The sequence below is a fragment of the Alexandromys fortis genome, unplaced genomic scaffold, assembly GCF_014885135.2.
Source record: "Alexandromys fortis isolate MF-2015 unplaced genomic scaffold, M_Fortis_MF-2015_v1.1 scaffold_30, whole genome shotgun sequence".
NCBI lineage: Eukaryota > Metazoa > Chordata > Mammalia > Rodentia > Cricetidae > Alexandromys > Alexandromys fortis.
The window spans coordinates 7,392,513-7,420,184 of record NW_026067922.1 but is presented as its reverse complement, the minus strand read 5'-3'; the positions used below and the strand labels follow the sequence as shown (position 1 = coordinate 7,420,184).

Here is a 27,672-nt window from a genome sequence, read left to right as displayed (position 1 = left end):
CCTCTACAATTGGGAAGTTAATCCACGTTCTCAGATCCGGCATTGAGTTTGGAATCAAAGTCTGTCTATTTACACTCACTCGGGATAAAGTCCAATTCAAGTCCTCCTGAGCTGGATCGGGCTCAGGCCTCATCCCTCTTAGTGGACTTTAAGCCACTTGCAGCTCCCAAGTGCCCTGTTCTTCTCCCTGCCTCATTTTCTCCTCTCCGTACTGTCCACAAACGGTTCTTTCCCGGGAGAATGCACATTGACCTTTGTACCTGCTTGGACTTTTTTTTTTTTTTTACTTTCAAAGTTTACTCCAACATCACTTTTTCTGAGGTCTTTTGTTGATGGGACTAGCTTTCCCTGGGGGAGCCTGTCAATGCATGCAGTTATCTGTATCTGCACCATCTTGTCTACTAGACCAAGAAAATCCTGAACTGTCCTCATGAGTTCATTTCTGTGTTCCAGCTTGCAATGCAATACCAGGCTTGGAGGAGGCAAAGGCTGGCAGGAAAAGTCAGCAGTGCCAGCAGTTGACACAGACAAGCCTAATGTCCACCAGGCCCCAGACTGACACATTACTGCAGCATTCCTATTAATTCTTGGGGGGGGGCAGTACCTTCATTTTGCTCCCGAGTAAACAGGGACAACAAAGAAAGCTGCAAAGGTTACAAGGTGGTGGGGGTGGGGGCTGGAGAGATGGCAAAGAGGTTAAGAGCACTGGCTGCTCTTCCAGAAGACCTGGTTTCAATTCCCAGCACTCACATGGTAGCTCACAATTGTCTGTAACTCCAGTTCCAGGGTGATCCAGCACCCTCACACAGACATATATGCAGGCAAAACACTAATGCTCATTAAATAAAAATAAATGAATAAATAAAAGTGTTCTCAGTTTTAAAAAAAGGTCACAAGAAAGAAATGGAGTCAGATACAAGCTCTGGAAGTTTCCTTCCAATGACTCCTTTCAGACAGCAGTGGTGGGGTTTGGGGTGCTGCTGCAAAGCTTGCCACCTTGGCATCTGTGGAAACTGCAGACCCAAGACAACTTTCCGAGGCAGAATGTTTCAAATCTTCTCTAAAGTAGGGAGCAACACCCCCACTCTGGGGAGAGGGGGCCTCTCTCTGGGGTAGGATAGAAACTTGCAGGGAAAGGAACCCTTCATACTGGAATCTGGTTGCAGCCTCTTGCCACAGAGAAGCTAGAATTGCAATTAGCAATTAGCAACAGCTTCAGGTTCTCCTCTTCCAGCTGTGAAACCTGGAATTTCCTAGCAATTTCGCCAGAGCTCCAGACACAGGGACGTATTTGAAACCTTGTGCAACCTAATGGTACCTGTTTTACTTTATCTCATCCCAGAACCCCTGGATAATCTCTCCTATCAAAAGAGAGAGGAAGGGGGAAATACCTTTTCAGCGGCTCTTTTGAGGTGTGACTTTAGAGCCACCAAAATGTACGAGGCTAATTCTAAGATAATGACAGTTCTCTCTCGGGTCCAGGTTCACACTTTGGGCATGCCTTACATTCTTTCTGGGTGCCTCTCTTCCTCCTAACCCCTGTGCTTAAAGTCTCTATTAAAACATGTTTCAGGGACTGGAAAGATGGCTCAGTGTTTAAGAACAGGGGCTGCTGTTCCAGAGAACCAGGGTTCAATTCCCAGTCCCTACATGTTGGCTCACAACCATCTCTAACTCCAATCCTAGGAGATCTGATGCCCTCTTCTGGCCTTTGAGGGTAATCGGCATGCACATAGGACATGGACATACATGTAGACAAAATACTTAAATGGGTTAAATTAATTAATTTAAAAATGTTTAATAAAATCTCTGAGAAATTTCATACTGGCTAGTCCTGGAATTTTACTGCTTGAGTCTCCTGAGTTCAGGGATTAGAGGTGTGCAGCACCGCATCTAGTGACCACATGACACTACCAAGGTCACATAGGCAACAAATGATAGAACAGATTTAAAATAACAAAACAAAATCTACAAAAATGCACCAGAGTATCTGGCCCTGAAGTCGAAATTCTTGTCAAAAAAGAAAAATGAAACTCCGAAGAACTGACTTTATAGATTATAGATTAATCCTCATTAGAAGTGTTTCAGTCCATACACAGCTCCTCCTGTATGGTGCAGATCCTCCCCAGCATCCCTGAGTTTTCTTCCTAGGCCTGACTTGCGACAGAGCTGTGGCAGGGACTGCTGCCTCCCGGGTGCTGTCACCGTGTCTGGCTAGGCGATGCCCCTGAGTGCTGATGAATGGCAGTTATCCCGGATAGATGATGCTTATTTCAATAGCCTTGCTTCCTCAGCAGGAGCCTGGGAATCTCCTTTAGCCCAGAAGTGGGTGAGTGACCAGAAGAGTTGATCTTTTCATCGCTGCTACCCTATCTCTTCGGCTCCACAGCCCCGCCAGTGTGGATGGCTTTACTTTGCAGAAATGTAGCTGTGACCCCCTCTTTTGTGGGGAGCTGCCCCTGGCTCTCCTGTTTCAGAATTCCATTTCCTTCATCACAGAACTGGGCAAGAAGAAAACACAGCTTGCCTAGGTGCTGCAAATGCTCTCCCCTCTCCTCACATCTGGTGACAGATAATGGGCGCAGCTGTATATGAATGGGTCCCCTCCCAGTCACTCTCCTGCAACCCACCCCACCCCACCCAGTCTGCAGAGCACATATTTAGACCCTCCTGCGTTGGATGTGTTCCGCCTTGTCTCCCAGCTGTGTAGGTGAGGTCAAGATCAGTTTCCCCAAGCAGTGAATGTGTGTCAGCGTCCTTCAGCATCTGCTGAAATCTGGCTCAGTGCAAGTGTGCACAGTGCATGCTCGGTGAATGAATGAATGGATGGATGGATTGATGGATGGATGGATGGGAAACAAAGGAAGACAGTGATAGATTTTCATTTATTTTACAGCTCAATTCCGTGGAAAATAGGTCTTTATTTAAGGGCATTTCATTTGTAGCTCATAGGAATTTGGAATGAAGCCCCAAGGTTATGAGTTTCTCTATTTTGTTTTGCTTATTATACTTTTCTTTGGGGTTATTTACTGATTTGTTTTTAGCTTTTTTTTTATGGATCAGTTGCTTCTTTTGTTTTAATTTTGCTTTGATTTAAATTGAGGATCTTTTGGAAAATCGGCTATTGGAGGTAATGAAAACACTCTGGACTGGAAGCCTGGAGACCCTGATTCTAATTTCACTCTGTCACCAGCAAGGTGACTTCTGAGACAGCCTCTCATAAGTGGTGATGTTTGTTTATTTACTCCCAAATTGGTAAAATATGGTGGTAAGTGGGGTGATCCTGAATCGGCTTTTTTTGGCCTCGGAGTTGTGACTGAACAGAAAGGAAACAGCAGCTTCTCAATGCCCAAGCTCGATGATATGTGTGTGACCGTGCACTAGTTTTTAGTGTGAGGAGTAATTTTTCCCGGCAATGGGAGGGACAGGAGGATGAGTCAGATCACAGGAAGACTTTCTCTGCTGAGATAGTGGCAGGTTTCAGTGTGTCCTGAAGCAGCTCAGGAGCAAAAGCATCAGGGCAGAAGGAGGAGCTGCTGCAGCATCCGGTGTGGCCAGGTCACAGGCTTCTGTGCAAGGGTTGAGAAGTTGGGTTTGTCTCAAAGCTGAAGTGGAATCTTCAAAAGGCTTTCAACAGGGAGAGAGGCAGCCTGTTGTAGAAGGGGAACAAAACAAAAGACACTGGAAGCAGGGACCAGCAGGGAAGTGTCGCAGTGACATTAAATAAGAGACAGGGCTTGAGTCAAGGCAGTGAGGCAAGAAGGGGAGAAGTGGCTAGGCCCTGTAGACAGACACACTTAGGGAGAAAAGTAGTGCTGTTCAGTTTGAGTTTAGACATAAGGAGCAGCGAGTACAGAGTCAAAGACAGCTTTCAGAGTCCTTCCTTTGGTAGCATTTCCAGTTCACTCAGAAAACACAGCCTATCAAGAGCAGGATGAGTTTAACCTGGGACATGTGGAGGTTAACAGTGGCCTCAAGTGGACGGGTCCGCTTCCCAGGAGCTTAACTATCCTGACTGTGGATAGGTTAATCTGGTGGAAGCTTTTGGTGTAAGCAGACACTGCTCAGACACAAGACTGAGAGGGATATCGCTACTGAAGGGGCACATAGAAGGTGTTGCTATGGCGTGAGTGGAACCCTGCCATGGTGGGTAAGGACCGCGCACGCAAGATTTTTGTGGCTGGTCTGCGGTGGATGAGGGACAGACAAATACACCATTCAGGCAGAGTTTGGATGTGGGTTTACTGAGATAAAGGAAATAGGAAGGGAAGAAAGAATGAGAGAGAGAGAGACAGAGACACAGAGAGGGAGACAGAAAGCCATCTCCTCAGAGAGAATGGCAGAAAGGAAGAGAGAAGGGAGTGGACAGAGCTTGTCTTTTAAGGGAACTTTGCACTCGTGTACAGACTAGGACCCTGAGCTGCCCAGGGTGCAGCCTGGGTACATCCTGCCAGATGACAGGGCAGGCCAGCATAATGCCTGGATCCTAACAGAAGGACTGAGAGGGTATGGCCTCAAAAAGCTCTAGGGATAGAGTTCACCATATGTTATGCCCAAATCCATGAAGACCCCCAAAAGCCAACAAGGAGACTGAGTCCCATATGTAAGCAAAAAGCCGTTATTTTATACAAGTTTGCAAACTTGGTCTCTCCGCATGTCCAATGTTTAGGAATAAATGGAGAGCCTGAGCTCAGTTAGAGTTGGGTTTTTATAGTAGTAAAGGTGGGGGTGAGGGGTTTCTTAGGTTCAGGACCCCTGATTGGCTGACAGTTGTCTAGGGGTGTCCTGGTGAGGGTGTGGTGGCAGGTATTTTTATCTACAGCAGTTGGAACATTAGGCATTTCCTTTGGATGGTCTGTTCTTGGGTGGTGGTCGGGTAATCTCAGTTTGTGGTCCTTCTTGCAACCAGGTATTGCTTCAGGGTAAACTACTGAGACTCAGGCCTCCATTAAATTTACTGATGGCTGAGTCCTACTCTGGCAGGTGATACTGGTTGGAAGTAAAGAATCTTCTTTGGGTGATCTATTCATATTTAGCTTATTATGGCTGGCTCCTACAAGGACAACAGGGATAATCTTGGGTTTTCACTTGCTGCGATTTGGAATTACCATGGAAACAAATTTCTAGAGATGTCTGAGAGGGATTCTTTAGATTAGATTAGCTGAAATGGGAGGATCCATCCGGAAAATGGGATGGGCTCACAGGCTGACTGGAAAGGAGGAAGCTAGCAGAGTATCAACATTTACCTCTCTTTGCTTCCTGACTGTGGACACAATGCGATGCCTTCAGCTCCTGTCACCATGCCTTCCCCATCACATCATGATGAGTCCTAACCCAGAACTTTGAGCCGAAATAAACCCTGGCTTTCTTAGGCTGCTTTTGTTAGAGTGTTTTGTCATATCAGCAAGACAAGTGACGAGAGTCAATCACTCTAGAGGGTCCTGTGAGATAAGAGCTGAAAGTGTACTATTGTGTTTGCTAAATGAGTAGTGCCTGGTGACCTGGGTGAATGGATTGTCATTAGAGACTGAGCACAACCAGCAGCCTGACTAGAGAATGGCTCACATAGAAAGGAAGTTAGAGGCTGTTCTATTTGGAGAGATGTGTACATACGCTCTGCGATAAAGAAAAAGAGAACTGAGGAAGGAGTTACAGTCGCTCTGTGTGTGTGTGTGTGTGTGTGTGTGTGTGTGTGTGTGTGTGTGCATGCGTGTGTGTTTGCAAGTGCATGCTAGGCCAACATTTCAGAGGAGACAGGAAAGGATAAAGACAAAATCATGTGTGGAAGCATTAACCAGGCACAAGACATAACAGTATTTGGAGATGAAAAAAAAAAATTGACGGTCTATCCTGATGGCTTCAATTTTCTTAATTTAATCAGCAGGATGGATACCTGTAGTAGAACAGGGTGGGGCCTTGAACTATGGGCTTCCAGTGAGGCTTAGACTAGTCTTTGAAGAGTCAAGGAAGCTTGCCAGAGATAGACTGAGAGATTCTTGGGCAATGTTAGAGGTTGGCCACCAAGGGCTGTGTTGATAATGCAATGGTTTTCTTAGTTGTGGTGACTTTGTCTCTGGTGGCCTTTGGCCTCCAGGGATGGGAACAGAGAAGGGTGGCAGGTTCAGTGGCTCAGGATGAAGTTTTTCTGCATATGTTTCGGATGTGTAAGGATGTTGGTGAGTGAAATGTAGGCTCCCTGTAGAGTACAGATGGGGACTCTATTTTCTGATCAGTACCCACCATGGTCAGTCATTATGCTAGGTGAAAGGGATGTGTTATGCTCAGATCATGGGCATCAACTAGGGGACTGGGTTCTGTATGTGAAAGCAAAGAGTCTTTATTCTTATTCAAGCATGAACTCGACTCTCCATGTGTTCAATGTATTGGTGCAAACAGAGCCCCCAACTCAGTTGGGGTGTTTTTTTTTAATAATAGCTGAGGTTGGGGTGAGGAATTTCTAAGGTTCAGGGTTCAGGATTTCTAGCCCTGATTGGCTGACAATTGTTTAGGGGTGTCCTGGTGAAGAGGGATGGGTGTATGCTGGCAAGTGATCCTATCTACAATGGTTGGAATGTTAGGGATTTCCTTTGGATGTCTGTTCATGGGTGGTGCCTGCCTGGTCTCAGTTTACCAGGCCTCTACTGAGCTTGGCATGGTTGGGTCCTATAGGATGGTGATATAAACAGATCCAACATTGTACTGCAGGAGCACATGACCTGTGTACACAGGGGAACAACACCAGCATTAGTCGGGGGACTTGAGATCCAATTCAACTTCTGCTCCTTAGCAGCCCCTGGCTCGAGACCCCCCTCACTGCCGAGCTTAGTTTCCAACTGTGCAATAGCTACTCATGAAATTTACCTCCTGTCATTGTGGAAGAGTGGATGGAGTTTTCTGACCACATGTTGGAAGCCAGAGAGAGGGATAAATCAAGACTCAGCATTGCTCTTCTCAGGCTCTTTGAAGTCCATAGACCAATGGTTGCTATGACGGGGTCATCATCAGGCTTGCCTGCTGTGGGCTCTGGTGCCAAAGCCTCTCGGAGCAGTGTCCCCAGCCCACACTTTTGCACTGTTCAGATGGTGTTGTGAGGCTGGGCTGTCTCCCAGCTGAGCCAGGAGCTAGCCAGTGGTCACGGTCACAGTGATAGGTTATCAGAGCCTTACCACAGACCACACAAACAGCTGGCTGGAGCTCCCTTGCTGTCTGCTCCGCTACCCAGTCAGTCACAGTGACCTCCTCCCAGCTGGTCTGATGCTCTGTTCTCAAGGCCCACAGAATGGTCTGTGGCCAAGTTAGATGTTTACACCATTCTGTGGGTTCCTGGTTCGTGAAACAAAAATACACATGGCTTTGAGGCCTCTGCTTTGGGGAAGACAATGTCTAATTGGATGTCTGAGGCAAGACGAGAGCAAAGAAGGTAGGAAGGGAACATTTCATGAAGACAAACCACTAAGATACCCAGAAGCACTCAGGTGATTCTAGAATGGTAACACTACGGATGCAGCTTAGAAACAGTGACTTTATGTCAAGGTTTTGTTTTTTTTTTCTTTCCATCAGGCTAATTCTTTAATGACTCTAATCTAATTCCAATTCTAGTTCACAGGTATAGGAACCAAGGCCCAGAGAGTACAGAGCTGCCGTTCGGGAACTGCTCTCCTCACTATACAGCCCGGTCAGAATCAACTCTTCAACAAGGTTCACGTTCCACGCCGTTTATTATCCACGGGAAGAGCTTGCTGAGGTCTGTTGAGGCTGATTTGCATAATTCATTTTTAGAACATTAATTAGCCGGGATGTGTAATAGTTCTTGTGCCAATTTGTGTTTCAATTTCAAATGCAAATACAAATTAGCAAATGTTCTTCCCTTGGTACCTTAAGGAGGAAGCATTTGCTGCTCCAAGTGACTATTAGTCTTTACAGTTCTAAATGATCACTGATAGCAATAATATCCCCTCATTTGCACAACTGAGGGGGAGATGCTCTAGTTGGATCAGATCTGGGTGAGGAAGAGATAATTCTCTTTCAGCAGAAGAAAATAGTGTGTTAGGCATCTGTCTATCTGTCCACTCATTCATCCTTCCATTCTTCCATCCATCTGGTAGATAGCACTGAACACCTGCTTTGTAGAAGGGGAGAGAGAGAGAGAGAGAGAGAGAGACAGAGAGACAGAGAGACAGAGAGACAGAGAGACAGAGAGACAGAGAGACAGAGACAGAGAGAGAACCCGGGAGCTCACACACTTAATGGAAGAGAAAACCATGTAAATAAGAAATGTATGGTGATTATGATGTCCTGTTGGGCTTTGGGTTAGACCTACACCCAGTGGTGAAGTAGGAAGATGGGAGGATGCTCGATTGTCATCTAGATGGGGATGGTGGAGAAATATAGGTAAAGGTGGGCTGTTCTGGTGGGAGTAATGCTGGCAGTGGAGTACAATGAGCTCCAGGCTTCACTCTGGCAAAGGGCACCCCATGAAGGATGCTTTCTGAAAAGATGGAAAGGTAAGGATTGTAGGTGCTGCGGTTCCTTGGGCGTCTACCCTTGACCCTTTTAATATGGGGTACACACGTCTTTCTGTACTGCTGGAAGTCAGAGCTCTTAGCAGGTGTGCGATCAGGGGTAAGGTCATGGAAGGATTTGTGTCCTGCTTGTAGGTCAGCCTGCAGGCCTGCCTGTTAAACCATTGTGGGGAGTTGGTTGGACTGGGGTGTTAGAAAGCCTACTTTGGAAGCTGAACGAAGAATGTTGCTGTGGAGGAGACTTCAGAGGACTAGCTAAAGATTTATTGGAACAATCCAGCACTGAAAGTGGAGAGGACCGGATGCCACAAAGAAATACTTTAGGAACTAGGCCTGCTGGCACAATGCCTGCAATGCCAGCAATTTGTGGGCTAAAGAGTATAAATTCCAAGTCAGCCTGAGCCGCATAGCAAAGCCCTGTCTCCAAACACCAGCTTCCTGAAACCAACACCAAACCAAAGTTCAACCATATTGACATTTGACACACAGTAAGGTGTGGTGAGGAGATGAAGTCCTAAGGCAACGTATGTTTTGACATGAATGCGACGAATGCCACCATGTGTAAGACCCCAGTGCCTCAGACCAGTGGAAATGACAAAGCCTTGGCCCGGTGGAGTAGGGATGATGGAGAAATGGTTGGCCTTTAGATAAGAGCAGTGTGTGCATTAGTGTATCAACAGCAGCTTCCTCCTCCAGATGACTGCTTCCCTATCGGGACCTCCTGCTGGGATTGGCTAACCTGCCTCCCTCCTTCATGCCCTAAGTAACAAACCCCTTCAAAGCTGCAGCTGTTAAATCTCCTCCATCAGAGCACAGGGCCCATCTGATCTAAACTTTTCTCTATGCACATCTTTAATTTTTTAAAAAATTATTTATAACACCAGTTAGATCCATCTCTACTTCATTCAGATTGCAGCAATGTGGGGTCAGGCTTTGAATAGTCTTTCGAGTCTGACTGTGATCTAGGTCAGGCATCTTTTGTGTGCCCCTCTACAAAATGTCCATCTTAATAAAATCGCTACCATCTCCTAAGGGTGCTGTTCTTACAGTATATGCTTGAGAAGTGGTAAGTACAGGCTGGGGATGCAGCTCAGGTGGCAGACTGCTTGCCTAGAATACAGTAAGTCCTGGGTTCAATCCCGATCACTGCATAAAAACTGGGTGGTTGTGGTGTGATGTGGGAGTGATTTCTTACTAATAAAGAAACTGCCTAGGCCCATTTGATAGGCCAACCCTTAGGTAGGTGGAGAAAACAGAACAGGATGCTGGGAGAAAGAAGCTGAGTAAGGAGTCGCCATGATTCTCCCACTCCAGACAGACGCAGGTTAAGATCTTTCCTGGTAAGCCAGCTCTTGGGCTACACAGATTATTAGAAATGGGTTAGATTAATATGTAAGAGCTAGCCAATAAGAGGCTACAGATAACGGGCCAGGCAGTGTTTTAAAGAATACAGTTTCCGTGTAATTATTTCGGGCATAAGCTAGCCATGTGGGCGGCCGGGTGCCGGGGACGCAGCCCTGCCGCTCTTTCAACAGTGGTGAAAGCCTTGATTACCAGTATTCATAAAATAGGAGAATTCCAAGTTAGAAGTTCAAGGTCATTCTTGGCTACTTAGTTGGAGGCCAGCAGGGACACAGAAGACCTTGTGTGTCTTGGTGGGGGTGGGGTGGGGTGGAATTGACAGCATGAATGTGGTGATGGTAGTGATGGGGACAGGTACTTACTGGATATATACATATATACATATATATACATATACATATATATATATATATATGTGTGTGTGTGTGTGTGTGTGTGTGTGTGTGTGTGTGTGTGTGTGTGTGTATGGAGGAGCCTGAAAAACAAAGCCCAAATTTTTGAGCTGGATAGAGAAATGTGGCATTGCTTCTAATCTGATAAAAATGCATAGGGAATGAGAGGAATAAGTAGTTATGGAAAAGGTAAGAAGAAGTTTCTAGTCGATGATCTATTTTAGTTCTAGAAGAGATCTTCTCAAAGGACAGCCCCCTCAGGATTGGCAATCCCTGTGATATTCTCAGCAAGTCCAAGTTTATACTTTTAGCATAGTTTGATGACACCTAAACCATCTCGTCTCAGATTCTAAGAGCATCAGCTACTGGCTTGTCCTGGGATGTCCCAGAAATCCTGGATCCAGTCCAGGACAGATTTATTCTGGGAGCACAGGAGATGACAGTCTTATCATGAGGGCCATGCCTCCTTCAGAAGACAATGAGGAAGTGCACATGGACAATTGTTATTTTCACCAACCCAGCCTGGGTCAGGGTGGAGAGGGGGTGGTAGTGCCCTGAAGATCTTTAGATGCTTGTGCTGATGCAAGCAAAAGGAAAAGAGTTACCCACTCCACGTAGCTTAGCTGCTTCTAGAAAGCAGTGAAAGAAGAGATGCATTTGAGACCTAAAATGGAAAAGGGGGAGGGAGAAAAAGAAGGAAATGAGAGAGAAAGAAGGAGGGAGGAAAGGGGAAGGAGGGAAATAGAGACACACAGAGACATAGAGATGTAGGAAGAGGGCCCGCTTGTTCATCCCGGCAGTCTGGCTAGCTTAGCCCCGAAATAACCACACAGAAACTCTATTCATTAAATCACTGTTTGGCCCATTAGCTCTAACTTCTTATTGGCTAACTCTTACATCTCAGTTTAACCCGTTTCTAGTAATCTGTGTATCACACGTGACAGTGGTTTACCGGCAAAGATTCATCAGCGTGTCTTATTCTGGTGCAGATCCATGGTGTCTCCTGACTCCGCCCTTCTTTCTCCCAGCATTCAGTTCTGTCTTCTCTGTCTACCTAAGCTCTGCCCTATCAACAGCCAAGGCAGTTTCTTTATTCATTAATCAATGAAAGCAGCACATAGACAGAAGGACCTCCCACACCATAGAGAGACCCAGAGAGAGAGAGAGAGAGAGAGAGAGAGAGAGAGAGAGACATACAGACACACACACAGACAGAGAAGACAAATACACAGAGACAGAGAGAGGGAAAGACACAGAGACAGACAAACAGACATAGCAGATTATTGTACTTTGGGAATAGGAGGAAATTGCTTCTCAGGCATCATTCAGTTGTCATTGCTAATGCGATACCTTCCCTTCCTTTTCAATGGTCCTACGCTCTTTAAAAGAGAAGAGTAAATGAAGTTAATTTCATTCTGTGAATCATGTATCTAACATACACTTACATCATCAGTTGCCATGTGGCATGCTGAAATCTAGAGATTAAAAAAAAAAAAGACTTAATCCCTATTCCCAAAGAAAGGAATAATCATTTTTTAAATTTTTTTTTAGTTGTTTGTAGTGAATGAGAAGTCACTATAAAGTTGAGTATCTTACAACAATATAAGGTAGCTTCTTGTGATCTCATGGGTTACTTTGGGGTTCAGTGAGTGGTTCTTTTGTTGACCATTTTACATCTCTCATGGGGTTGCATTTAGGTCAGACCCAGCTCTAGAATCAAAAAGGAGTAGGATGGGGTGGACCTTCATCTTCTCTTACATGGTTCAGTGGTTTAGCCACAGGGGTGAACCTTCATCTTCTCTTACATGGTTTGGTGGCTCATCTATAGGGGTGAACCTTCATCTTCTCGTACATGGTTTGGTGGCTCATCTATAGGGGTGAACCTTCATCTTCTCTTACATGGTTTGGTGGCTCATCTATAGGGGTGTACCTTCATCTTCTCTTACATGGTTTGGTGGCTCATCCATAGGGACAGACTTTCATTTTCAGGGTTTTATTTTATTATTAACTGTTCTCTTTGTTTTAAACGTGCTTTTATTACCATATGTTAATTATACACAATAATGGGTTTCATTATGACATTTTTATACATGTGCATAATTTCACTCAGAGTCACTCCGTTACCCTCTCTTGTTCCCCTCCTACTCTTAATTATGGCACGCATTCAGCAAAGTCACTGAACTTTTAGATGGTGACTGACTTTCAAGAATGTAGAAGTAGAATCCTCAGTCAGGTGTGGATAGAACATGCCCAGTACTCAGAAATGGAGGCAGGATGATCATGAGTTCTGGGGTAGTTTGGGCAAGTTCAGGTCAAGCTGATCTCTGTGCTTGTGTGTCTGTCTGTCTGTCTGTCTGTCTGTCTGTCTGTCTGTATCTCTTTCTGTCACACATATACACAAAGTAGACTCTTAAAAGATCTACTTTGGCACATTTTTCATGGCAAAACAATTTGGAGACAGTCCACATTGAAGCTGGAAGGTCAGCGAACCCAAGGGGTTCGTCTAGCAAGATGCTATCTTAGGGACCATTTTCAGATTCCAGCACATCTCCCTTATGCTGTGACTGATTACACATGTGTGCTACCATGTTCAGTTTATGTGGTAATAGATATTGAATCCAAGGCTTCATGCATGCCAGAGAAACCTTCTGACAATGGAGCTATATCCCCAGCCTTGGTATGTAATTATTTTATGTGCTGTGTGAGATGGTCATTTTGTGTCAGTTTCTCTCAGCCATGGGAAAAGAGGGTGCATCTGGAGAACAAAAAGAACACTAGGGCATATCCGATGCTTCTAGAGTCTAGATCCTCATGTTTCTCTAATGTTTGCAGAATTCTACTCTCTCGTAGTCAATGTCATAATGTTTGTAGAATTCTATTCTCCCGTAGTCAAGGTCATAGCCAAACCTAGCAAGGCTGTCTATTCAATTTATAATTCTGTAGGACTGAATGGTGTTCCCACTTATTATTATTATTATTATTTTACCTACTCTGAGGATCTAAGAGAGTGTAACTATTTTTTTTTAGGACTTTCTCATTTCCAGATCGAGCCTTTCCACTAAGTATTTACTCACTATGTAGCTCAGGCTGGCCCCTGTCCTCCTGCTTCTGCATTATAAGTACTGGGATTACAGGCATGTACCACCATGACTGGCCTCAGCTAAGTATTTAGAACTGAATGTGCCATTGTTCTCAGGTAACCAGCAAGCAGAACTGGAAGCAGCCCTATCCATTAGAGTGGCTGGAATGATAGTTGTCAGCCACCAGCTTGATCTTTTTTTTTTTTTTCTCCCTAAGACAGGATTTCTCTGTGTAGCCCTGGCTGTCCTGCAACTCGCTTCATAGACCAGATTGGCTTCGAACTTACAGAGATCTGCCTGCCTCTGCCTCCCAAGTGTTGGGCTTAAAGGCGTGTGCACCACCACCACCCAGCGCAGCACATTGCCTTTAATAAGTTCGCCGACATGGACAATCACCTGTTGCAGCTTCATTATCTTGACCTTTAAAAGCCACTGGTTGTTATCTACCAATGTGCCATGTTTACCTGCTGTATGGATGATCAGTCACAGGTTCACAGCCGTGAGCTTGTTTAGAGTCCTAGACTATGGATACCACAAACCGTGGCAGTGGAGGCTGTTTTGGGAAGCTACAAGCCTTTCCCGTTAACACCTCAGGTCCTGCCGGGCCACACTTGCTGCTTCTTCCCTGTTCCAGTCAGCCCCACAAGAGCTGCTGCCCGCTACCACCAGGCACCTTCCCAGCGAGAGCCTTGGGTGCCTCTGGCACTGCTGTCCTTTGTCCATCACCCTTGGGTTTGTGCTGCCAGAGTAGCATCCCAGGAGCCCACACCTGTCTCCCACTCTGTTGCCGCTGCTGAGAGACAATGTAGGCAAAGCAAGCGGCGTTCTCTCCCCCTCCGCCTTTCAATCACCTGGCAATGCCTCAAAATCTAACGCCAGCTGACAAGGGAATCTGGGCTGTGTGGAGTCTCCAGGCTGCTAGCCTCTTGCAATTCAGAGCAGAGCAATTACGGGGCACAATACAGAACTGAAAAACAGTGGAGCCTCCATGGCAAAAGTTGAGCCAAATTATCTCCCTTCTTCATTTCATGTGATGTCGCTTCTCAGTCCCTCTCACTCCGGGATGGGGGCCTGCTTCCACACCGCTTAGATCTGACGTTCCCCTATGGCTTCCTTTGGTGGACAGAATAATGTTTAGCAGAAGGAAAGTTGCCCCAGTTCTGAGCCAAATCTCAAAGGCCCTGTGTGTTTCCATTTAACTCTCTTTGAACTATGCTTTCACCTGGGAAAACACACATGCCAGCTTGTTGTGAGGAAGAGCCAACATGGAGCTCTCAGAGACAGGTAGCATCCATCAGTGGAAGTTTTATTCCAGACCCATTGAGCTTACTCCAGTGGTTCTCAATTTGTGGGTTGTGACCCTTTGGGGACAGTCAAATGACCCTTCCATAGGGATGGCCTAAGATCATCTGTACATCACATATTTACATTATAATCCATAACAATAGCAAAATTACAGTTATGAAGTAGCAACAAAAATAATGTTTATGGTGTGTGTGTATGGGGGGTCACCGCAACACGAGGAATTGTATTAAAGGGTGGCAGCATTAGGAAGGTTGAAAACCACTGGCTTCATTGATATAGCAGCTAAACATAGAGAAGAAAGGCCATTCCAGTCTTATTTTAACAAATTGATTTTATTGAGCTATATATTTTTCTCTACTATCCTGTCATCCTCTCCCCTCACCTTCAGCCCTCTCCCATGGTCCCCATGCTCCTGATTTATTCAGAAGATTTTATCTTTTTCTACTTCCCATGTAGATTAGATCCATGTATATCTCTCTTGGGGTCCTCATTATTGTCTAGGTTCTCTGGGATTGTGAATTTTAGGTTGGTTTTTCTTTTTGCTTTATGTCTAAAAGCCACTTATGAGTGAGTATATATGATATTTGTCTTTCTGGGTCTGGATTATCTCATTCAATTTGATATTTTTTTAGATCCATCCATTTGCCCACAAATTTCAAGATGTCATTATTTTTTTTTCTGTGGTGTACTACTCCATTGTGTAAATGTACCATATTTTCCTTTTCCATTCTCCAGTCGGGGGCATTTAGGTTGTTTCCAGGTTCTGGCTATGACAAGCAATGTTTCTATAAACATAATTGAGCTCATGTCCTTGTGGTATGATTGAGTATCCTTTGGGTATATACCCAACAGCATTATTGCTGGATCTTGAGGTAGGTTGTTTCCTAATTTTCTGAGACAGTGCCATACTAATATTCAAAGGGACTGTACCAATTTGCACTCCCACCAACAATGGAGGAGTGTTTCCTTTACCCCACATCCTCTCTAGCATAAGTTGTCATCAGTGTTTTTGATCTTGGCCATTCTTACAGGTGTAAGGTGGACTCTCAGAGTTGTTTTGATTTGCATTTCTCTGATGGCTAACAATATCGAGCATTTCCTTAAGTGTCTTTCAGCCATTTTATATTCCTCTCTTGAGAGTTCTCTGGAAAAAAGAAAGCATATTTAACAAGTGGTGCTGGCATAACTGGATATCAACATGTAAAAGAATGAAAATAGACCCATATCTATCACCATGCAAAAAACTCAAGTCCAAATGGATCAAAGACCTCAACATAAAGCCAACACTGAACCTCATAGAAGAGAAAGTGGGAAGTATACTTGAGCACATTGGTACAGGAGACCACTTCCTAAATATAACCCCAGTAGCACAGATACCTAGAGAAACAATTAAGAAATGGTACCTCCTAAAACTAAGAAGCTTCTGTAAAGCAAAAGACACAGTCAACAAGACAAAATGGCAGCCTACAGAATGGGAAAGATCTTCACCAACCCCGAAACTGACAGAGGGCTGATCTCCAAAATATACAAAGAACTCAAGAAATTTGTCATCAAAAGAGCAAATAATCTAATAAAAAATGGGATACAGACCATTCCAGACTTAGAGCCAATCACAGACTTGTGGTTTTATGCCAATGCCTTTTGGACTGCTTGTTTTTCAGCAATTACTAACTGATACATCTGATCCCAAAGATGATGTTTGGCAAAGAGACAACATGCACAGAACAGACACCAATAAGAAAACAGTGTGTATGCCCTCGCCAATAAGCTATATAGTATGTCACATTCGATGGGTTTCCAAGAAGGGAGAAATTTCAGTGGCCTAGGTCTTCAATGAGTCTTGTAGCAAGCACTGAACTTGAACTAGGCTTGGGTAAAATGTGAAAAACATTAGCAGGCATAGTAGAGCATGCCTTTCATCCTAGCTCTTGGCAGGTAGAGGCGGGAGGATCTCTGTGAGTTCCAGGCCAGCTTTGTCTGCAAAGTGAGTTCCAGACTACTGGAGCTACTAGTGAGACCCTTGTTTCATTTATAAAAAAACGCAACGAACAAACAAACAAAAACTCCAAACAAATCAAAACCCAAAAAACAATAAGTTCAGATGACCAGATTAGAAAATAGGCATGGAAATTGAGAAGTTAGTACCGAAGTCTAAAGGAGTGAGGAAGGATTCAAAGAAGTCATTATTACCTTCTCTTTCACCTACCTGAGTAAAGTCTTGTCGGACTGTATCTCGGTGCTGTTTGTGAGACAAAACACACAGATGTGTGCACACCCCACAGACATTTATCTAGCAAGCCCAGTATACCACAGTCATTGAAGAAACTAAGAAACCTGCCTTTTATCTATAAACTCATTTGTAGCATCCATCACTTTGTTCTATGACCTTTATTTCTAGTATCTGTTTTCAAAAATAGTCATTTTATTATTTAGTCACGGGTCTCTCTGTGTGTCTGCTTGTGCCTGTGGAGGACAAAAGAAGGTGTTAGATTCTCTAGAGCTGGACCTACAGGCTGTGAACCAGTCCGGGTGAGTGTTGGGAAAAAAGCTCTGGCCCTCCAGTAAAGCAACAAGGACCCTTAACTGCTGAACTGTGTCTCCAGATCTTTATATATCTTCCAAATTATGTTTTTATTTAGTTAGTGCACATATGCACACACATGAGCCCACAGCCCACAGGAGGAGGTCTGATGACAACCTGTAAGAGTCAGTTCCCTCCTCCCACCGAGTTGATCCCAGGGATCAAATCCAGGTCGTCAGCATTGGTGGCAAGCACCTCACTCACCCAGCCATCTCACTGGCTCCCAGTACGGATATTTTCATAAATACAAATGGATAATGAGTTGTCACTTTCTGTCACATCTCTTTGAGTCTGAGATTGATTGAACATTTCCAATGCGCTTCTGGGCTTTTGTTTTCTGTGCTGGTGGACTGCTTGCTGATTGATATTGACATCAAGTGTCTTTGTAGATAGCGGAGCTACTGCTGTTCTCCCATGGGACATAGGCTGTGTGGTGGGGAAGCTTTCATCTCCTGTAAGAACCGATCAAATAGACTGCCTGTCCTGGCCATTGTCGCAGCTGTCGAGACGGTGGCACTGCCAGGGTTCTGCCACCCAGTCCCTCTACACACAGAGGCCTGGACCCCAAGATGTGTAGTATTCTGCAGGGTCCTGAACTTGGTGGCACTGTGCCCTGGTATTTGTTTTATTGGTACTTGTTTTATATAAACGGTAAAAACATTTTGGTGCCCTTCCTATTCCAAGCAGTGCAAGGGCCTGCTGTGACCAAGAGAAAAGTAAGCCCCATTAGGCTGTGTGACTTGGGATTTTTTCAAGAATATTGTGCCTTGTGTAGGTGGAAAGTGGCCCTTTGTTGTCCAGCTCCATGGCTTGAAATGCTGGAGAGCTTCTGGGTGTCATTACCTACCCGAAAGGTCATGGGATGGCTCAGCATGTTACCCGCTGTCAAACCACCGCTTGTCAAAAGAACCCTGATGTGTGTATATCTACTGGCCATGCATCTGTATTGGAACAGACAGAGATACCTAGGAAATATGAGAACTAGAAAACACGTGGAGGTCAGCTTGTTTCCGTTCACCATTTGACAGCCAACACACCTGGCTTCTTCCCCCTTTCTTTTTAAAAATGTACGCATTTAATTTATGTGTATGAATATTTCTCCAGTGTGTAGAACTACTCACCATGGGCATGTCTGGATGCCCACAGAGACCAGATACAGAGACCAGAAAAGCGCATTGGATCCTCTAGAACTGGAGTTCCAGACTGTTGTCAGCTGCCACATGGGTGCTGGGAATCTAACCTGCATCCTCGAGAAAAGCCGCCAGTCCTCTTAACTGCTGAGCCATCGTCTCTCCAGACCTCTTTCTTTATCATTTCTAGTTAATTTGTGTTTGTTGTTGTTGTTTAGTTTGTTTACTTTAAGGTAGGGTCTTAGAATCCAGACATGGAGTCATTTGAGAAGAAGAGTGACTTGGGGGACAGGAGAGCCTGTCTCAAAGAAAATAACAGTGTATGGAATGTACTGAATCAAGGAAGTGCCCTCATTTGGATCCAGAATGCAAAAGAAAATAAAAAAAATCGGTGACACCTTAGGCGAGCAAGTCATTGGCCAGCTTTTCAAAAGCTGCTGGTGACAGGTGGTGGGCTCTGCCTCACTGCTCCTGTGACCTTTGTCCAGTGCTCCCCTGTGTATGGCAGGTATTCCTTTGCCTGAGGCTGCTGCAAAGAAGCCATCATAGTTCCTGGCAGGAAGGTCAAGGAAGTCTTGGCCAACTGATTCTTGCCTAATCCTTACAGTCAAGATACATTTTTGATACAGTATTGAACTTGGATTATGCTCCCCAGAAAGAGATGTTTGAGTCTTAACTCCCAGGACCTTAGAATGTGCCTTTCTTTGGCAGCGAGGTCACTGCAGATTGTCAGAAGCTAAGCTGAGGTCACAGTGCAGTAGGTTGAGTCCCCAACTAAGGATGACTGGTGTCTTTATTACAAGAGTGAAATGTGGACCCAGAAACCCCAAGAGAAGGCATCTGACTGCTGGGACAGATCCTAGAGGGGATCCTGTGACAAGCTGAAAGATACTAGGAATGATCTTCCCCTCAGGGCTCTGTAGGGCACATACAGACATCTGACACCTTGAGACTAGTTGCTTTAGAACTATATGACAGACTAAATCTCTGATGTTTGCTGTACTTTGTTCCAGCAGCCTTGGAAGATGATATTCTGGGCTTCGTATTACCCACCCACCCAAGGAGTTGGTACCTCTGTGATGCATACATGCGTCTGTAGTGCATAAGAGTGCACACACACACACACACACACACACACACACACACACATCAACACTTCTCCAGCAGCTCTAGCCTCGTTTCTGAGAAATGATCGATAAAACCTCAGGCCCTTCTAGCTCCCCTGGAGACGCATTGCATTTCTCTGCCGTGGAAGAAAGCTGCAGCTTGTGTTTGCAGCCACAGCTCTGTTTTCACCTCCTCTCTCTCTGTTTGTATAGAGGAATCTGGGACTGTCTTTGCTGTGGGCACAGGGCATATGCAGATATGTTATTACTGGGTTTGTGGAGGCCAGTGGCTGTGTATTCTTGGACTCAGTTCAGGTGCTAAGATCATTTTATAATGCCTCTCTGGTAGAACTCGTCCCCTTGTACTCCTAAATGAGGTGTTGTAAACATTGGAGTTGGGGACCAGGTCAGATACAAGAGGCGGCCATTCTAAAAGGTAGGGGACTAGGTTATCAAGTCTGGATTTTTGTGCCCTCCTTCTTTTTAAGCCTGGGATTCTAAGCAAGTTACTCCCCGCTTTACCTCAGGTTCCCATGGATACAATGGTCACATCTTGTGGTCTTTATAGATGGACCCATGAGCAGCGCCGTGGGTACTTTGGACCTGATAGGGAGGGCTGAGGGAAAAGCAAGCCCTGGCTCTCGTCCAGGAACAACACCCAATGGCTTCCAAGCATTTGTTTTAGGATAATAACAGCAATAAAATTAAAACTATGATTTCTTGTTAAAATACCTCCTTCTCAAAGACAAAGTCAGAGTCTGTGGTCCCAGTTTTCTGATTTGGCTATCCACCAGCATCCCAATGGGAGGTTCCCCATCTCGGAGCATATTTCTTCCTTTTCTGGATAGTACAAGTACCAATCCGGACTCTTCAGTACTGCTGTGAATTCAGATGAGAATGGGACATATAAGCTCACATGGAGATGTTATGGCTAGGACCTGAAAAGAATCCAGTCCTCAAATGGCTGCTGCTCAACTCAAGCCTTCGGTGTTTTCCTCTCTTCCTTCTCTCTTTCCCCATCAGCAGGGCCTCTAATGGCTTTGGCATCTCTGCAGTCCATTTCCTGGAGAGTGTAAATTATTTATTAGATGGCCACATCTGCCTGCAGGCTGGGGCGCCGTCAGTGCCTGCTGTGGGAGGAGGTGGGGCTGGCAGACCTGGCCCCTGCCTGGCTCCCATCTCCCTTGAGGTCTCTTTTAGCCCCCAGGCTTCTGGGATGAGCACTTCATGCCACCTGCCTGTCACACTCTGGGCCGTTCCTGGGACGTTCCCATCCAGCCTGAACTGCTAGCTCTCAACCAGTGGGTTTCTCCTTTGGGGGCAAACTTGGCCTCTTACTAGCCATGAATAATCTACGAGCTCTTAGAGATGGTTCTGGGGAGACACATGCCCCCCATTAGTGACCCTGCTATCCCTCCAAGGTGCATCCTTTCCACGTTGCACTTCTACCAACACAGAGATTCTGGGATGGGCATGGTGAGTCCTGGTTTCCCAGATGATGACAGAGCAACGAGGGGGAGCTCCTGAGAGCCATTAGCTTCTACCCAGGAGGACGTACACGGAGCCACGCTGCCTGCCACCTGTGGTCAGTGCAGGGGACTGTGTGGATGTGTCTGCTTCTTAGATAGTCCCACTGGGTCCCCTGGTTCTTGCTAGTGCTCCCTCACACTGGCCTGAGCCCAGTCAGTGAATTCAGGCTTCTCTGTACCTCTACATCCTATTTGGTGCCCGTCTGTTCATCTGCCTGCAGCATTTGCCTGCCCAGGGTGTTCCCAATTATAGCTGGCAACCTCCAGGCCTCAGCATTTGCCTTGAGGAGCCTCCAAGGAGAGTTTATGTTCTGATCCCCTGTACCCTCCTTTTCCTGACATACATGGTGCTTACAGCTTTATTGTTAGTTGTCGCTCTGAGGACAGCCCTGACTATGTCGTTCACCGCTGTACCCCCTTGCTTAGCTTGACTAGCCCTGTGCTTAGTTTGACATGACATTAACCTTAAGGGAGTCCTATAGCTTTCCATCCACTACTCGAGGTGGGAGGGGAGTCAGATCCACATATTACAGTAAAGCCAGGTTATTCTTTTTGGGGAGGGTTTCCATTTATTCCGCAATGATGTCTAGGCAGCTCTCTCTCTCTCTCTCTCTCTCTCTCTCTCTCTCTCTCTCTCTCTCTCCTCTCTCTTTCTCCCTCTTTCTTTCTTCTTTCTTTCTTTCTTTCTTTCTTTCTTTCTTTCTTTCTTTCTTTCTTTCTCTCTCTCTCTCTCCCTCCCTCCCTCCCTCCTTCCCTCCCTTCCTTCCTTTTTTCCCCCCTTTTTTCTGACTCCTAAGGTTGGGCTTGTGGATAATTCTTTCTATGCATGATTGTACTCAAATACAGTAGTGCTTGCTTAATGAAGGAGCGATCCCTTAATACATTTATTGTTACATGATTCTTGCAAAAACATCATAGAATGCATTACACAAGCTTAAATGGGCACCGTGTCAATGGGAAAAGTGTTCATAAGATCCCTGTCCTCCAGGCAGTGTTTCACTGACTGGAACGTCATTGTGTGGATCCTGGCTACTGGAGTTAGCAGAAAGGTTTTTATCTGGTCACCTCCCTGAACTGCTGAGTGGTTCTAGAATTTTGATTTTTTTCTGAAAGAACGTTTCCCACACAACCTTTTCTGTTCGAGGCAGGATTCAAAACCCTGTGTCAAAGGACCAAGGAAACATTTTATGTCTATTTATAGGTTACCAAAGATTTATGGAATTGGAAGTAAGAATTTAGGCCATCCCTGGTCAGAAGTAGATAGGCAGGAATGTATCAAGCATGGCGTTTGACACTTTATTTCTTGGATTATGTATCATAAGGTCCTGCGCACTAACTGCTTTTAGTTTCCATTCAGAGTGAGGCCCAGCACGGTCCTTCAGCTCGCACCGGTCTACACAGTTTTATTAGGTAGTGTGGGCAGTAATGACATTTTAGCCACTGACGAGATGAGCATTTGGATCCTCTAGATGCTCTTAGCCACAGGTTGTCATGGTGAGCAGAGCCTGTATCCCTGTGGACACTCAAGAGGGGGTGGGAAACAATGCTAAGACAGAAAAAGAGACACACTTCGGATGGCATGGTTGAGAGGGTGGTAGATTCGGAGGATGCCTGGGAGTGAGTGCGTGAGTGTGCATGTGTGTGCGTTTGTGTGCGTGTGTGTGCTCGTGTGCACATGTGTGTTGGGAACGCAAAATTTGGAGCAGGAGTGAGGGTAGAATGGAGGCATGAGGAAGGTTCCAAGTTGTCTATTCCTTCTGACAACTCTCCCCTCCTTGAACCTTCCAGGAAAAGCTAGTGCTCTGGGAGTCAATGTCCGTCAGAATCTTCACACTTTCTCTTCAAGGCATTTCATACCAACCCTCTTCTTTACTTCACTGAACAGTGGTTACTGTCATCAATGTTTCACTAAGAAAGCTGTAGAATCCTAGGCAAGCTGGGCTGGCCAGGAACACGTCCAGCAGCTAGGAGATCTACACCCCTGCTTCTCTCCTTCCATTCAAGGCCAACACTCCTGGCCCATCTAAGCCGGAGATCTTGGCATCCTTTCATTTCTAGCTGGCAGTAAACCCTCTGGTCCCCAGTGGTGGGCTCCTTCACTCTGTAAGCTGTGGCTGATGAAGGAACGTGGGTTCCTAGCAGCCAGAGGTCTGCTTAGTCTGACAAAGGAAGCGTCAGTTCCCTTTTGGTCACAATGAGCCTGAAGGACCTGGTTTTGCTGCCTGGTCGCTAGACAGTAGCTATCTGGTAATGTCTCTTTTGCTGCCTGCATCACCCAAGGGCAAAGCATTGGCCAGACACAGTGAGAATGTCACTTGTCCTTAATGAATCAGGTAAATATCAGTTTTACCGGATTGGAAGGACATGTTGGTTTTTTTTTTTTAAAAACCTTCCTTCCTTCCTCCCTTCCTCCTTATCGCTCTCTCTTTTCTTTCTTCCCTTGTTAGATCTCACAAGGAGAAATTTCTAAATGTGATTGACAACACTTTTTTCCTCCTTTAGTTTCTTTATTCTGTTCATGAATTACTAAGGAGACTTACACAAATCAGATAATAAAAGAAGGGTCACGGAGGTTTGGAAACAGGTTGGCCGATGACAAGAGCATGTACCCCAAATGTGGCCTCTGGGCAAGGATGCTCCTTTCCCAGATTTTGATTTGTGGTAAAGAAGGAACTAGCAGACACTGGCAAGTGCTTTGGAATTTTATTTAGCCCTTATAGCCAGCAGGCACAGGAGACACTGGCTTCTTCATACCAGTGGCAAACTGAGCCCAGAGTCCTCAGGAAAAGTGAATAAGTGGCTGGGGGAGTATGGTGTCTTTGTAACTGTGCAGCCAGGTTCTCTTGGCTCCACACTCTCTGGTAACTGCTTTGTTTTATAAGTCCCCACAAGGACAGTTTTGTCGCTGAAATATCTTCCTTCCTTGGGTCAGAAATCCATCAGCTCTTTGTGATCATTTTGCCTGGTTGAGTTTCATCCCATCCTAACCTCCCCAATATCTGCCTCTGAGGTTTCTCTCAAGCCCCAGTGTGACCCTACCTGGCAAGCTCCGAATGAATCTGTTGCTGGCTCCCAATTGGCCAGGAACATATCTTGTAATAGTGGCACCCAGCCTTAAAATCCCGTTTGCTTTTCTGCCTTGAAAATCACACATAACACTTGCAGGATGAATGATCTTTATAAATAAGATTTCACATGTGCTCACCCCAGCAGCCTATCCTGTTTGTTTTCTAGCTAAGTCCAGAAATCTTTTAGTATGTTTTTGCCTTGGGTCATTTCTTCATGAGACTTTTTGTACTTGCAATGCATTTTTTCTCATATTTGCATTTTTATATTGTGTTTCCTTCAAAATCCTTTTGAAAGGACACCTCGTTCAAGGAGCACCCCCGGATCTCTATGCTGTGGAGAACTCACGCTCTCACCCTTTGATTAGCATAGTGTCTCAGAACGCCAGACTCTGAAGGCGAGGACGAGTGGCCCCCACCAGACTTCGTTAAGAAACACCAAACAAAAATTTCAGGTGACATGGATCAATAACCAGTGATGGATACTCTCTGCACTTGTGTTGAATGCTCATCTTTCATCCGAGGCTGTGAAATACAGTGGAGGAAAGAGGCCGAATCCTGAGGGCAGCAATGCAGCTGGGATGTTTCAACCTGGGCGAGTCCTTGAAAAATGCTGGGAAATGTTAGTTTTGAAGAAAGAAAGAACGAGTACTAGACAGGGAGCTGGAGAGATTGCTCGGCCGTTAAGAGCGCTGGCTGCTCTTTCAAAGGACCCTGCAGTACCCACATGGCAGGTCACAACTGTCTGGACCTCCCAGTCCCAGCGGGTCTAGCAACCTCACACAGACACACATGCGGGCAAAACACTAACACATACAAAATAAAAATAAATAAGTCATTTAAATTTTTTTTTTAAAAAAGCAGAAGGCCCTTGATGGAGTTCATAATTTGATTATTTCCCTGTTGCCGTTAATCTTGCCCTACCCAAGGTGTGGATGGCAGCCCGACTTTCAGAATTGTGTGGTCTGAGTGAGAACGGACCCCATAGGCTCACTTATTTGAATGCTTGGTCCCTTGTTTGTGGGACAGTTTTGAAAGGGTTAGGAGGTGTGGCCTTGTTTGCGGAGGCGTGTCACTGGGGGTGGGCTTTGAGGTTTCAGAGCCCCATGGTGTCCCCAGTTAGCTTTCCCTCTGCCTCTTGCCCAGGGATCAGCGTTAGCTCTCAGCTACTGCTCCAGGGCTATGCCTGCCCGCTGCCGTGCTCCCCACCATGATGGTCCTGGATTCACCCCAAAGTAATTTGAGGGAGGATTGCGAGACTATAAGCAAGCCCCCTATCGGATGCTTTACAATTCGCCTTGGTCATGGCGTTTCTTTACAGCCATAATAATAAAAAGTAACGAAGACAAGAATGATGCCCCTTCTTACAGTTCATTTTCTCCACTGGCATTCTTCGACAGCTGTGGGAGCACTGTAATGCTTTTGAAACAGATGGGTCACAAACTTTCGTGTCTGTTCCAACCCAGCCTCCTCCAACATGGCATTTATGGACCCAGAGAAATTGAGAAAATGTGGCCAGGCCCAGCAGCCGCCGCGATGCCTCTGGCTGTGTGTGCATAGTTTATTATCCGCCCCACCCATGGGCAGCCTGCTTTTCCTGGTAAGAAACTGGAAGCTCTGCCTTCAGTGTTCACTTGACCCATCCCCTAGGGAGAGCATGTTCCTAACAAATAAATTCCCTACATAAGTAATTTGAGGGAGGATTGGCTTATTCTGTTTCACTCGTGTGAAAGGCAGGGAGAGCATGGCTAACGTTTGGGCAAGCCTGGACACACAGAAATTGGGCAGTAGGGAGTGGACATGGCTCTAGCCCTATGGCCCTACATCTGCCAGCTAAGCTCTGTGTTCAAAAGGTCCCGTCACCTCCCAAAACAGTGCCACCAGTTGGGGACCAACTATTTATATACCCAACAGTGGGTGTCTTGAACATGGCCACTCAACTGGTGCCGTCAGTATTAGCAAGAGCAACAGATATTAGGAAGGTGCTCCACTCTGGTATGGAAGGGTGGATATTTAACAAGATGGACATTTTGGCAAGACTTGGAAAGGGATGAGGCCAGTGAAGGGCCAAACAATGGATGACTCCATCTTGACAGTGACTCCATTTAAATTTTCTACCCAAGTGCCTCTTGGGCCTCACCCCAGTCATTAGATCTCAATACCCACTAGTGATGGGAGCTGTGGCAGCCAACCCTGGAGACCTGAGTAACCTTGACCTTACAGATAGGGCATTTGTGTTGCACTACAGGAAAGGGTAGGAGGACTTGAGAGACAAGAGTTCGGGCCCATGTTAGATCATTGGGTGATCCTGGAACAAACACAGTTTGTTTGTTAGATTCTGGTCTTAGTCAGTGGGAATTGGCTCGTCATTCTTCTTGATGCTGTACTGGTACCAGCTTTTTGATTTGAAGTGTGAAATGGGGCGGTTAATAAGACATGAGCAGAACAAAGTGCCACGTGACCTCTAAGCCTGGTATTCACACCTCTACCCTATACTGCCATGGAAAGTAGTGTTTGGGACAGTCCCCTCTGTACGGGTAACTGTGCTTGAGCTGTGCTCCAGGGAGCAGCATTTAGTGTATTTGTTAGCACCATTTCATGAGGATAGAACACCAAAGAGGAAGGGAAGTGGAAAGTTGGATCCGAGGGCCTTTGGTCTCTTCAGCTTTTACTTTGGCATTCTAAACACTTAATTTATTTTTCCTGTACTCAATGTCTGAAAATCATTGTCCTAAGAGATACTTTCCATAATTACCTTTGAGAATGCATGTCCCAACTTCATTTCCAATGCTGTGATAAAAAATCCTGGCAAAAAAAAAAAAAAAAAACCATCTTAGGCGAGAAGAAGGTTACTCGGCGTGGAATTCTAGGTTAAAGTCCATCGTTGTAGGGACGTCTAGGCCAGGACTTGAAGCAGCTAATTCCATCGCATTCACCGTCAAGAGCAGAGAGAAGTGAAGGTGTGCATGTCTTTTTTGTTTGTTCATTTGTTAAGCACCCTTTCTACACTCACACAGTCAAGGATCCTCTGCCTACAGCATGGTATCCCCCATAGCGGGCTGGGCTGTTCTACACCAATTCATACAATCAAAACACAAAACAGCCCCCCAGAGACAAGTGCTGGCCCACCTGACCTCTATGATTCCTGAGTGAGACACCGTTCCCAAATGACTCTAGACTGTGTCAAGCCTACAGGTAAGTCTAGTCAACACGAGCTCTTTACATTAACTGTTTTCCCTGTGCCCACCTCCTCTTTCTTGTTCTAATCTATATGGGGTGAATGGCTACTTCTTTCATCCATTAGAGAACTAAGAACGGACCTTACTCACACATCTGAGATGACACTGGGGACATACACACGTGCAGATTGTATGGAGGGTACCTGGGGCCTAAGATCCGTTTAATCGCTACTGCTAAAGCTTCCCACCTGCTGGCTGCTGTCTCAGTACCTACGCAGGGTTCTCAGCTCAGAGTGGGGCCTGAAAGCATGGATAAGCCGTCTTCTCCTCTTTGTCTTCACAGCCCCGTTGTCTGTTAGTGTGAGGTCTGCTTCTTTCTGGGATGGATGACTTTGGATGCCTGCCCACCCCTTTCAGGAAA

General features: G+C 45.6%; 1 long non-coding RNA gene across 3 annotated transcripts in view; it reads left to right on the top strand.

Moving 5' to 3' along the window:
* The window catches only part of LOC126501249 (uncharacterized), a 35,225-nt gene extending 9,993 nt beyond the window's left edge, over positions 1–25,232 (top strand). Inside the window, exons 1-3 of one of the 3 annotated variants that reach the window (XR_007591601.1) lie at positions 7,302–7,420; positions 7,600–7,744; positions 24,371–25,232. This is a non-coding gene — a long non-coding RNA (uncharacterized lncRNA). Of the gene's footprint in view, positions 1–7,301; positions 7,476–7,599; positions 7,745–24,370 lie in introns of those variants that run through there. The other 2 variants (XR_007591599.1, XR_007591600.1) reach the window with 2 other exon arrangements.
* Positions 25,233–27,672: the final 2,440 nt, after the last annotated feature.